This window comes from Schistocerca piceifrons, chromosome 2 (assembly GCF_021461385.2).
Source record: "Schistocerca piceifrons isolate TAMUIC-IGC-003096 chromosome 2, iqSchPice1.1, whole genome shotgun sequence".
Classification (NCBI taxonomy): domain Eukaryota; kingdom Metazoa; phylum Arthropoda; class Insecta; order Orthoptera; family Acrididae; genus Schistocerca; species Schistocerca piceifrons.
Window position 1 is genome coordinate 1,121,163,322 of NC_060139.1, and position 13,872 is coordinate 1,121,177,193.

The 13,872-nt window shown below is 39.9% G+C and overlaps 1 pseudogene; it reads left to right on the forward strand.

The window, feature by feature from the left end:
* LOC124776181 overlaps positions 1–9,079 on the forward strand; it is a 54,641-nt pseudogene extending 45,562 nt beyond the window's left edge.
* The last annotated feature ends 4,793 nt before the right edge of the window (positions 9,080–13,872 follow it).

Sequence of the window (13,872 nt, forward strand, 5' to 3'; positions counted from 1 at the left end):
TTATTCAAAAGAGTAGGTAATAAAATTAAAACTCCTGTTTTTCCTACTGCCAAATAAGGGAGATTTTTTCTGTAAGAATGCAAAATAAACGAGCTTTGTTATACAGCATTTAAAAACTTTGAGTTTTCAATCATAGTTTGGTGCCTTTTTAACATGTCAACACAATTTTTTCAGTAAAAAAGTGCAGGGTTATTTGCAACCGTATCAGTAACGTTTTACATACCCTACGCACGTTTTACGATTGTATTTCGCAATATTGATGTAATTTGGAGTGTTCACATGTGAAAAAAGGGGGACTTTGATTTATCTGAAATTTTCGTTATTGGAACCGGCCACCATCCCGATCATTTTGGATAAACAGGAGTTCACTGTAATAGACTCCTTGCAACATGCTGTGTCATACAGCTAGGAGCAGCCAGACTATGGAATTGCCGTCCTGCGCATAGGCTGCCATTAACACCCAAGCAAATGACTGCATGTGAAGTGGTGCCACGATCGAGAAGTACGGACTGCTAATGAATGGCGTCACATAATGTTCACTAATGAGTCTCCCAGTCCTGCACTGCTCCAAATGACTATCGTGGAGAAGTTTGACCGTGACCAGGGGAGATGGGGAGAGGTCCCATTCTTCCACATTTGGGGGGGGGGGGGGGGGTCACAAAGCAGTCCCATGGTGTGGGGAGCCATTGGGTATGACTTCAGGTCACGGCTTGTAATGGCCGAGGGAACTCTGATCGTACAGCAGTGTGTAATAGTATTGTGGTGCTATTTTTCAACAGGCCACTGCTTGTCCACATGTAGTATGTGTCTCTTTAAATTGTCTGTGTGATGTTGATATACTCCTGTGGCCAGCAAAATCCCCATATCTGTCCCCGATAGAACATTATGGGACCAACATGGACGTCAACTCCATCCCACTGCCTGTATCCACGATTGCAATGTCCAGTTACAACAGTTGTGGATCACCTTTCTGAGGAGGGTATGCAGCAGCTTTATGACATCCTCCCGCACTGTCCAGACCAGACAGGGTGCATTGCTGTATTGATAAGTGGGCTCAAACTGATAAGTTCTGTGTAAATTTGACTCTGTTTTGTTATGACTGAAATAACATTACATACGCTCTAAATTCGCTATGTTTCAATTTGTTTTCTCCCCACCTTCTGAGTGTCTCACTTTTTTTCAAGCAGTGTAATTTAAGACAGACATAAGAATATGAAAATGGGATGGCATATCACATTGCTATTCAACTATGCCCCTAAGAAAATTGTAAGATAATGGAGAAGAGCAGTTGCACTATTACACTGACTAGAACGTAAACTTAAAGATAGAATTATATTGTGTAACCTACACCGATGGCATAATACTAATTGACAAAAACATCACTGATGTGCTAAAGCAATTTGAAATATTAAGGGAGCAAGCTAGGAAAATTAGACTACTAATTTCACATGGAGAAAAAATTCTTAGCTGATACCAAAATGGCACTGGGTGAAGTTATATAGGCAATGACATAGTATTCGGTGTTAAAGAGTTTAAATAGTTAGGTGAAAAAGACCACTGAACATCATAATGAAAAGAAGGCCATAGAATCCAGACTTCAGAAAATACAAACTGTCTCTCAGTTAACTAAAAGTATTTTTCCTGGAACTCTAAAATCTAACATTGTACAACAGTGATCAAATTAGAATTTCTTTATGCATGAGAGAGACTCTTTGTGCAACACAAGACATGAAAACAGCAAGAATGTAAAATTGTAGTAAAAATCTTAGGTCCAAGAATAAAAGATGGAATACATCACACAGAACCCAGTGTGAAATCTCCAGGCAAAATCCTAAAAACTCTTGTTACAATGTGTCTCCAAAGAATCCAACTTGTGGGACATACAGAAAGAATGTATCCAAACAGGCAGCTCATTGGATTCCCACATACTTGAAAAATAAGATCCAACTGATGAAAACAAACAGGAAGAGACCTTAAGAAATTGGAATCACCACATTTACAGTATTCTGATGTAGTGATGAGTCACACAGAGTGCAGTTTCACAGTAGCTTGATCGATGCTTGTACTTGTGTGTGTAGTATATGCAAGTGTGTACAGCGTCTCTTCTGGTGTACACACAATATGCTAATTTAGTGGCCGAGCAGTAAACCGGATCCCTACTCAGTTCCAGTGTGCTGTGCTAATTATTCTTCTTCACTTGACATTTATGCTTGGAGCTGCAAGAGAGGCCATTTTCCAGATAATGCCACAAAAACAACAAATTCTCAGATATCAGTTTAACTTACACTCTTCAACATCATAGACAACATTTCACATTAATATGTTGCAGAACACTAGATTAGTGTTAAAATTGCCAGAGTAAACATTGTTCTCCATGTGACAGATTGTCACCCGACGTCCAAAATCGATAAATTTTATATCTCTGCACAGACAAGCAGCTGGTTGCTCATTGTCATCTGTGGTGCTAATCAATGGGTTGAGCTCGTTGCTGGCACAGCGCCACCACAGAGTAAGTGGCCCCTCATCCCAGCAGGTGGCGATGTTTTAACACCCGTATAGCTCCCCAGACTTACCGCGTCTGTGGATAACTCCGTCTCTGCACAGAACTTCACACATTTCCCACACAGTGGGCCCTCGTGTCTTTTACACACAATAAATCTTCAAACTTATTTCATTGGCTAAGTTAAATTTCGAGTGTGACATGCTATTTCATAAAAAATAGCAAACGGTAGACATGGATGTTATTGTGACTCTTTCCTAAGGCAACATTTGTGTATTACACTTGTAGAAGTGCACTGCAACATAAAACAGTAGACCGTAAGTTCAAACAATGGAAACTCCAGGTTGGAATATCAGCAGTGTAGGAAAAGAAGAAGAAGCTAATTACCATAAAGATGGCACGTTAAAATGCAGACAGGCACAGTTAAGACACTTACACATAAGCTTTTGGCCACAACCTTCATCAGAAAAAGAAATAGAAATACACACCATTCATTCACACAAGCAAGCACACCTCACACACACATGACCGCCAACTCTGACAGCTCAGACCAGAATGCTAGTCTGTAAGTTTGCTACACAATAAAATAATTATTCTGAGCTACAAGAAAAATGGATTCAAAGAACTAAACTGCTAGAAGAAAAAAAAAGGGAAGCTCCCTGAAGCAACATAGTTTCACGAGTGTGCATACCAGTGGTAAATTATGAGAGTCGCAACTCTCTGAAATGGATACAAAGGCCACCAGATTGCATTAGCTTTGTTTGTGTCTCGGATTGTTACCATGAATGGTAGGAGCTATAAGAGATGTGAAGAGTGTAAGATATTGAGTGATCCCTGTGAAGGGCACAGATGCCCTGTACTTCTGTGAGTCAGCATTATCAGCACGTAACAAAATTTGAAGGGGCCTAATTGTGTGTCTCCATTTGCCAGGCTGATTGAATTATGCAATATGCAGATTTGTGAGACATTCAGATGTGGTAGTGGCCCCATGTTGGACTGCTTGGGAACGTAAGGGCAGCGTGCTTGTCAGCAAGCTTCCGGTTGACCGTGTCTGACGAGCCCATGGGAGAATTGCTGTAATGTACGCCAAGCACATTGTAACCCTTTGACACCTGCACCTGTCATGTGATCAGCAGTGAGTCACATTCTGCAAGACCCACGATGACAGTTGTCAGTGAGTATGACAACGACATAGGGAGAGGGCGTGTGGGGCAGCATCGGATATGACTTCAGGTCACTCGGACAGCACAGCAGTATGTCATGGACATCCTACATCCTCATTTGCTACCTCCATGTCCAACGGAGTTACAAGAGACAGAGCAGTGAAAACATATCCAGTTGTTGACTCACAAAACGGTTTTGAGGTGTGACGCATGTAGTCTTAAGTGAATCATTCATACAAAAAGAAAAGAAGAAGAAGCTAAAGTCAGAATGTGAAAAAATTGGAGAATGGAATAGATATTTGAAGACTTCACACTTGAAACTCCCAGTTTTCCTATTGTGAAAGTGCCTTTGTGACCATATGCATTTCACTGACGATAAACCTTTTTTTCCCCCCCCTGGGTCTTGGCTCCATATTTTTTCATCCAGTTGAGTCAGAATACTTGCATAGTATTTGTGAGGTATTGTTTCAGTCTTGCAAGCTAATCTAAAATACAAATCCCTTTTGCATCCTAGAAAACAATGACCACTCTTTCTCTCCGATGAAGTCACCTTGGCTATTTTTGTGCAACTGCTGTTTCATTTCAGTCATCTCTCATCCACGGGAACAGATTGGTGCATAGAATCAGTTGTGTGTCAGATTGTCCCAAATTGTTTTTCACATTAGGTTGTAGTCAGGCTTCAACAGACATGCCACTCACTTTCTGGTACGGCCACGGCATCAACTGTTTTGCACATCTTTTTAATTACTGATCTTGCAATATCACACTGTGTTCTTTCTCAGCATTTTCATATTTGATTGTAATTCTAGGAAGTTGTTCATGAGTCATCTTACAGAGACATATGCCACATATGAATTCAGCCACCCATTCCTTAACTGTTGACTATGAAGGAACTCCCCCCACGAACCATGGACCTTGCCGTTGGTGGGGAGGCTTGCGTGCCTCAGCGATACAGATGGCCGTACCGTAGGTGCAACCACAACGGAGGGGTATCTGTTGAGAGGCCAGACAAACAAGTTTTTCCTGAAGAGGGGCAGCAGCCTTTTCAGTAGTTGCAGGGGCAACAGTCTGGATGATTGACTGATCTGGCCTTGTAACATTAACCAAAATGTCCTTGCTGTGCTGGTACTGCGAACGGCTGAAAGCAAGGGGGAACTACAGCCGTAATTTTTCCCGAGTACATGCAGCTCTACAACTTGACTAGAAGAAGAGATCGGTTGGTAGGACATGTTTTGAGGCATCAAGGGATCACAAATTTAGCATTGGAGGGCAGTGTGGAGGGTAAAAATCGTAGAGGGAGACCAAGAGATGAATACACTAAGCAGATTCAGAAGGATGTAGGTTGCAGTAGGTACTGGGAGATGAAGAAGCTTGCACAGGATAGAGTAGCATGGAGAGCTGCATCAAACCAGTCTCAGGACTGAAGACCACAACAACAACAACATGAAGGAACTGACTCCTAATAAGTAAGATGATGCCTGTAGAAAAGTACAACAAAACAGTAATCTCAAAAAAGGACAGGATAGACAGTACATTCTGTAGGACATATTAAAAATGATTGGTAAAAGAGACTTGGTGTGTTAAATGCAGCTTTTGATTACATGATAATTGAATTGGATAGATAAACAATATACTCGCTAAGTGGTGGCAGAACACACACATAAACGAAGATTATAATTAGGCGAGCTTTCAGAGCCAGTAGCTCATTCTTGAGGCAGAAGGGTTGAAGTGGAAGGAAGAGGGGTGAAGGATAGGTCTAGGAAAAAGGGTAGATTTTGAGAAAGTTACCCAGAACTGCAGATCAGGGGAGACTTTCCAGATGGGATGAGAAGGAAAGACTGATTCCACATCTACATACATACTCCACTAGCCACCATATGGTGCATGGCAGAAGGTACCCTGTCTCACTACAATAGTCTGAATAAAATTACTTGATAGTTGACATCAATCACTTGCTGCAACAATGTTGCCACATTGGCTACCAGCTACCGTTTGGTTACAGGTGACAACAAACAAGCGGCTCACTTCACAAATTATGTTAAATGTTTAACACAGAGCAATTTTTCTAGTGGCTGGTGCAAGGTATGTCAGAAATGTTGGATACTCTGTTGACTATTGATTTAAAGTGACCAGTGACTGAACTGGGGCAGACGACCCGTTTTGTATCCCTGACTGTAAACTTGTGTCCTAACCCAGCTGAGAAAATTGTGGTCAACAGTCTGCAGCAGTACTAATATCATGATCGCTTTGTTCATGGCAATTAAAGCTAACCCTTAAGGGTAAACTCAAGACAACAAAAACTCAATTTCAGGGCTGAAAGCAAATTGAAATTTCTCCATGTCATTTGTTACCTGTAACTATCCTTACACTAGCTGCACATGCTGACATGTTAGAAACCAGTGAACAGCCCGTGTGGGCACTTGTTCGTGGATTATAGATGACTGAGGCAGATTGCAAATGAAGAAATAATGACAGGAAGAAAAATAAGACCAAATAGAACAGTCAAAACAATGATGAAAAATGATGCAGCAAAGTATTAAAAATAAAAAAATACATTTAAACCAATTAATTGAATGAAAATAATAATCACACTCTTTTGGTTAGATTTAGAAATAAAAATTTTACTACATTGATGAGATTCAAACCTATGACATGCTACACATTAGATTAATCTGCCAACCATTGTGCTATGCCACAGCACTGCATGAAGTATTTATATATGTGAATGTAGTGACCCAGTTGCAACTATGAATTGCAACCTTAAAAATTTCAGTTTCATGCAGTGTAGTGAAAAGCTTATCTAATGTAAGATGATCTCTGTGAATATGATAACTATATGTATGATACTGAATTACACCTTGTGCTGAGTTATTCGGTAGTGTTTGGTTAGTGCTATGAATGAAATGTGTGTCTTTCATTAGCATTGTTAATGTGTGTTGTTTTTGGTGTAGTTATCGCGTGTCATGAAATACATAATAAAAGTGTCGGGCTCATAATTCGGGATACAAATACATCAAGAAAGAATGCTGAACCAGGAATTGGAAGTGACTGGCTAATTTTGGTGGAGTTTGGCAACAGCAGACAGTTCAAGTGTGACGCTGACTACTCTTATTGGCGTTTGAAGTGCCAACTATCAAGTAATTTTAATTCGACTGTAGTCAGTTCCTTTCCCGTTCCATCTGCCAATCGAGTGAGGAAAAAGTGAATGTCTATATGCCTCTCTACGAGTCCTAATTTGTTGTCTCTTATCTTCGTGGTCCTTATGCATAATGTATGTTGGTGCAAGCAGAATTGTTCTGCAGTCAGCACAGTGTTCCTCAAAATCCCTCCAGGGATTCCCATTTGAGTTCCAGAAACATCTCCATAATACTTGTATGTTGTTGTTTCAACCTACTGTTAACAAATCTAGTATCCTGCCTCTGAATTACCTCAATGTCTGCTTTAATTCGACCCCTTGCGGATCCCAGACACTCAAACTGTACTCAAGAAGAGATCACACTAGCATCCTATATGTGATGTCCATCACAGCTGAGCCACACTGCAGTAAAATCCACCCAACAAACGAAAGATGATTATTCGCCTTCCCTACCATGACCCTCACAAGTTTGTTCCATTTCATATCACATTGCAACGTTATGTCCAGATATTGAAACAATATGACTTCTTCATTCATGACACTACTAATGCTGGAGTCTGGCATTATGGATTTGTTTTTCCAACTCATCTGCAGTAACTTATATTTTTCTACATTTAGGGTTAGCTGTCATTTATCACACCAACTGGGAACTTTGTCCAAGTCATCTTTTATCCTCCAAAATCACTCAACAATGACACCTTCCATACACCACAACATCATCAGCAAACAACCACAGATTACTGTCCACTTTGTCCATCAGATCAGTTATGCACATAGAAAATATGAGTAATAGCGCTCCTATCACACATCTCTGGAACGATCCTAATGATACCCTAGTCACTGATGGACACTCACCGTCAGGATAATGTAGTGGGTTCTATTACTTCAGAAGTCTTTGAGCCACTCACATGTCTGGGAACCTATTCCATGTGCTTGTACCTTTCTTAAGAGTCTGCAGTGAGGCACTATGTCAAATGCTTCTCGGAAATCAAGAAATATGGAATCTGGGTTTGTGAATTTTGTGATGGCAAAGTTAGAGGAGCAATGCATCTGCATTAAATTTTGCGTGCAACTCAAGAAAACCTTTACAGAGACACACCAAATGATGCAGGGAGCCTATAGTGATGAGTGCTTAAGCCATACTTGGTGTTACGTATTATTCACACGTTTTAAAAATGGCTTTACAAAAGTCAAAAATGATCCTTGTTCAGGACGCTCTTAGATGTCCCCTGATGACGCTTGTGTCAGGAACGTCAACAAAATTGTGTGTTCCAGTCGAAGATTCACTGTCCGAGAGATTGTAGAAGAATGTAACATTTCAATTGGATCATGTTATGAAATGACACAGCATCTTGGAATGCATTGTGTTGCCGCCAAGTTCATTCCACGGCTCATGAGTCAAGACCAAAAAAACTTTTTGGATCTCACAAATGAGAATGAGATGTTCCTTGCGAGAATAGTATGACCCCTGCAGACTTCTTTTTATTTCCAAAGTTGAAAACGATGAAGTTTTGCAATGGTAGATGAGATAAAAGAAAATTCGCAGACGGCAGTTTATGCAACCCAGCAAGAGGTGTGTCAAGACTGCTCCTGGAAGTGGAAATGATATTGGGAGCAGTGTATCAATTGTGGAGGAGAGTATTTCAAAGGAGACAATCCACAGTAACTAAAAGATAAGCATAGAAAATTTTGTGGACTAAGTTCTGGAATTTTTTGAACAGACGTCATATGACAAAAGGGCATGCTGAGTTGCCCATGAGCGATGCTTTGTACTGATTTGTGGACATAAACTTATTGGTCTCTATGAAACTGATTAGATTCAAACCCAGAATATGTTCATGAATTCTGCAGCAAACTGATGTTACGGGAATTGGTCTGTAATTTCGCGAGTCTGTTCTTTCGCCCTTTCCCTGTTGCTTCATAACCTGGGTTGTGAGTAACTGAATCCACTTTCCCTTCTTCCCTTTTTTCCCCTCTCTCCTCCCTGATGAAGGAACAAAGTTCTGAAAGCTAGGAATGTAAATTTTCAGTTCTGTTTTATGTGTATCTATCGGCTGTACTGAGCTGAGGTAAGTACTGGCCAGCCCCTCTATCTCTTTGTTAGTATTTGTTTCACATCTTATATGAGATTTTCCATTAATCATTTATGTTTGTATAAGCATTTATTAAATTTAAAAAGTTGGATTTCATATGTTAATACAAAAGATAATGTTTTGCATTGCAGGCATGATGAACCTGTCAAAGATGAAGAATCGGCCAATGATTCTTATTGGAGGATAACAATACGTATAACTTAAACTTGAGATTCTTGAAAATAAAGCTAGTCAGTATTTCTTAACAGTACTGATTGACGAGCAAAGTCTTAGTGGACATTTGTATAAAATTGTCATAGGTGTTATTTACAAGAAGAGTAAATAGTTTCAATAGGAATGTGGTGAGACATTTAACAAATGTCATGACCACACATTAATAGGACCTTATAACACTACCATTATGATATTAGTATGCTTTTACGTAAATAACAGAAACCTTGTCTCTATGTTGCCACATATAACCCTCTTACTAAAATTTAGTTTAGTTTCCAAATAAAATACACTATGGAAGGATAGTCCTGTTTATAGGAAAAGATAATCAATAGAGTTATCCTTCTTACAGGATTTACCGTGTGTTGCGTCTAATGGATAAGTAAATTGGACTATTCACTCCTTTTCCTAAGATCTTACCCAGTGGCTAGATAGAAACACAGTATGAATATATACTGAATATATACTGAAGCTAGGACAACTCATTTCCAAGTTCATTTAGTGGTTTAAAACATGTACTTAATGGTCACCAACCTATCCTGGCAATGAAATAGTGAAGTATTGGAGAAGCAGAAATTTGAATTTTGCCTACTTTCTTGCTACTGTTTGGTTTGGCTCTTCAAATAAATTACACCACTTAAACAATTTTGGGCTACATCTTTATACATTATGTTTTTAAAAAAGAAAAAGCCCAGTAGATAACTTCAAGGAAGGTAAAAAAAATTAGCCGGGGTGGGGGGGACAACCTTTAGAAAAGCACTTTCCATAATCAAGAAACTTAAATACTTAGACACTAAAGCACACACTTTTTAACTGAACATTTCACTTAAAGAAAACCTCTTTCTTGGTGGAATTTACTTTCAAAAGCTATTATTCTTTGAACTAATTCTGTATAGCCATCTAACAGGTTCTAGTAACTTGGCTTCACTCTGATTAAATTTTATGTAAGCAAACTATAACACTTTGCAATAGTTATGAAAAAATTTTTAATATTTACACTAAAGCAATTTAAATGGTGCCTCTTTATATTAACTTGGCACTTCAAAAGTCTGTAAAACAGGACACTCGGATTAATCAAACACCAGGAAGGAACCCTATACAGATGTATGATTAGGATGAAATAACAGGGTGAGCCAGTTTCCGTAAAGTTCAAGAATGATTATTAAAACACAGTTTAAATTAATGGTTCATGCTGTACAAAGGTAAAAATAGAAAAAAATCTTATCTGGTGGCTGTAGGCTTGGGTGTGGCGAACAGCTATGACGGCTACACTACCCACACTACGGCCTGCAAGTTTCTTGCTGTATGGGCTCAATTTCTCTTCTTGGCTTCATTCAGTTTTACATACAGTAGCTCAACAACTCGCAGCTATGCTGTAAGCTGTTTGCAGTCTTCAACCGAGGCATTTTTATGGAAATTTACAGGCAAAGCTTCTGCTCCACAAAGGAGTTACATCAATCACTGCTGCCTACAAACTGTGTGACTTACTTCCCGCACTTGCTCAAGGTAGCACGCCAATTCGCCTTTCGCACCTTTTCCACTCCCCACAACCATTTTCGTTTCAAACAAAAGCACACTGGCTTTTACATAACACCTATTTCTTACATTGTTCCTAAGCATGACCATTTCTTAAATTGTCAAATTTACATCAACATGAACAATTTATACACACAAATATTTTTAAATACAAAATGTTATCAAAACATTATTTAGACCCTTGGTATCCTTTGTAGAGGACTTGGGCAGGTTTGTCCCATCCTAGTACACATTATTTTGTTACTTCCATTCAGATATTCCATTTAGCTACATCTACAATAATTCCCAATGTTCTGCCTTTTGAGGTGTCCAGTGCGGGTTGCTCTCCACTTCCTGGGTGTATTGTATCGAGTTAGTTTTTTCAAATTTCCATGTGGGTTTATCAATGTATTTTGTAACTGATATTTCAGCACCAATGATAACTTTTGTGAGCCAATGTACACTCCTTGAAAAATGTTTCAGTACTACTATTGAGTGATTCAGTGGTAATTTGTTCTCATCAGTGGAAAAGATGGATGGGTCAGGTTTTGTATCAGTTTCCATCTGCCTGCCCAAAACGTTTTAAATTCCTTGGCATCAAACTTAGATAATTTCTTGTGTGTTGATCCATTCGAACAATGGTTCTCTATTTTTGTCTCTATTTATGTATCTCCGGGTTGTGTTTTGGAATTAAAATCTTAAACATATACGTGCTGTCTAGTTGCTGTGTGTAAGACTAGTGTCAGACACTTTCCGTTAGGTGATTTGTGGACTGATGTAATAACCAGGCCTTTGAGTTTTATCCTAATTACTTCTACATCACTAATTTTCTGACAGCTTAAGCCAGCATAATCCAAGAGCTGTTTCTTTTTTCATTGATTGTGGATGCACCTAACAATTGAGAGGAGTATTGATATTGCTTTATATTGCATAATCTTGCATGTAGCTGCTGAATTATCACCTAAATGCATTTCCTATAGAGCTATAATACTGATGGCATGCTCATCATCTAATTTGCTTTGGTAACTGCATTTGTCACTTGTTAATCCTACGTTAATTTGCATAATATGGACACCTTGCCTGATAATTTTTGACTGTAAACTCTGAGAAGTGCTGGACCATCTTTTGTGTAGAGTTTTTGCTGGCTGCTCCTGCAGTCACACTGCCTTGGTGCACCATCTCGGGGGTTGTCTACATGCCACACAACAGTCTTTTTGGTGTCCAGTGTGAATGATTCACTGGTAAATATCCTGTCCCATACACTTTTGTTTGTAGACAATACTTCTGTGTTAGCTGAAAATAGAAACCCTGAGCCAGGAAGCAGTAGTCTCAGTACCTCAGAGAATTAGTTTCAGGTAAAGTATATGGATCTAACATATCTAAAATGCACATGGTTTAGTTTGGAAACCACACAAACACCCAAATGTACACACCCGCACTAGCTGCAGGGAGGGGGGGGGGGGGGGGGGCAGAGTGATTGGAGAAGACAGTACATGGTCTGAATGGGAAAAGATTGGTGTGTACAGAAGAGAAAAGGTAAAGTGATACAGTGGGAAACAAATTAGCAGAGGTTTAGGTCAGGTGGATGGCACTAGATGTGCTGTAGAGACAATTTCCACCTGTGTAGTTCAGAGAAACTTGCACTGGAAGGGAATATCCAAATGGTATGTCTAGTGAAGCAGTTGTTGAAGTGGTGTACAGCCTCTTGGCAACTGGAATGTCAAGTCTGTGGTTTGCCACAGTTTGGTGCTAGACATTACTGTGAGTGAACAGTTGGTTACTTGTCATCCCTACATGGAAAATTGTAAGGTAATTGCAGCATAGCTGATTTTTAACAGGTTGCTTTTGCACATGATCGTGCCTTTTATATGGTGGGAGATGCTTGCAACTGGACTGCTGTAGGAGGTGGTGGGTGGATTTGTGGGACAGGTCTTGCACCTGGGTCACTCACAGGATTAGGGGCGGACAAGGATGTTCTCTAGATTGTGCGGGCAGTGGAACACTACTTTGCAGGAAGTGGGTAGTATCTTGAGTACAGTATACCCCATCTGAGATAGTCAAAGCCCCAGTGAAGAATGTGGTTGAGCTTTTCAAGGCCTGGGTGATTAGATGAGTGCTGACCATTGTCTGGTTAACAGGGTTACAGGTGTGAGATGAGGAGATGGCACGGGAGATCTATTTATGAATGAGACGGATAGGATACTGTGGCTCTGGTAGTGCTATTGCCATATTTAGACAACTCCTGCTTTCCACTGGGGATAGTGAGTCCACGTGCGACAAGGCTGTATGGAAGAGACTTTTTGACATGGAATGGGTGACAGCTGTCAAAGTGGAGGGAGGTACTGTTGGTGGTTGGTCCACTTGACATGTGTTTATGGATATCGACGTCTAGTGATATGGCGCATTGAGTTGAGAATAATCGGGTTAAGATGATTTGGGAGTAGGTTTTTAGGTTATGGAAGAAGCAGTCTATACCATGAGTCCAGATCATGAAAATGTCTCAATTGCTCTGAATCAGACAAGGGGTTTTAGGTGTTGACTGGATAGGAAGGACTTCTGATGGCCGATAAAAAAGTTGGTATAGGATGGCACCATGCAAGTACCCATGGCAGTACTACAGATTTGTTTGTACAGGGATAATTGCTTAAAACCTGCACCACAAACATTGCAGAAATGGAAAGTGCTATTGATGTGTGGTTTTCACACGATGGATTGGTAGTTGGGGGCTTATGCTAGTAACCAACCAACAGATTGTAGTGATATTAGAAAGTGCATTTTTTGTGCAAACATACACTTTTTTAAATGAAACTATGCCTATTGGTATTAACTAAAAGTAGGGTAAATTAGTCTATCAGGGGTGTTTGTTGCAGGAGTCTAGTGTGAGCCATTCACGAGATATCATATTTTGAAAAGTTCCCACGCCAACACTTGTACATTAGCTGAGGTAGCACACACCAAAGAACAGTCCAAGTCCATACACTAGTTATGTGGATTGTGACCAGTAATGAGACAATTGACCATCACAGGCTGTGTTCAAAATGACCACTGGCAGCAACAGTATATGCTCCCATTCTGGTATGGAAAGACTGCTGCACACATACCAGTATTTCAGCAGGGACAATCCGACAGGCTGCAGTAATACATCATTGCATATCATCAGATGTAGTTGGTATGCCCTTGTAGACAGTATTTCAGCTTTCCCCATAGAAAAAAAGTCTGCAGGCATGAAATTTGGTGAATGGGTCAACCGAGATA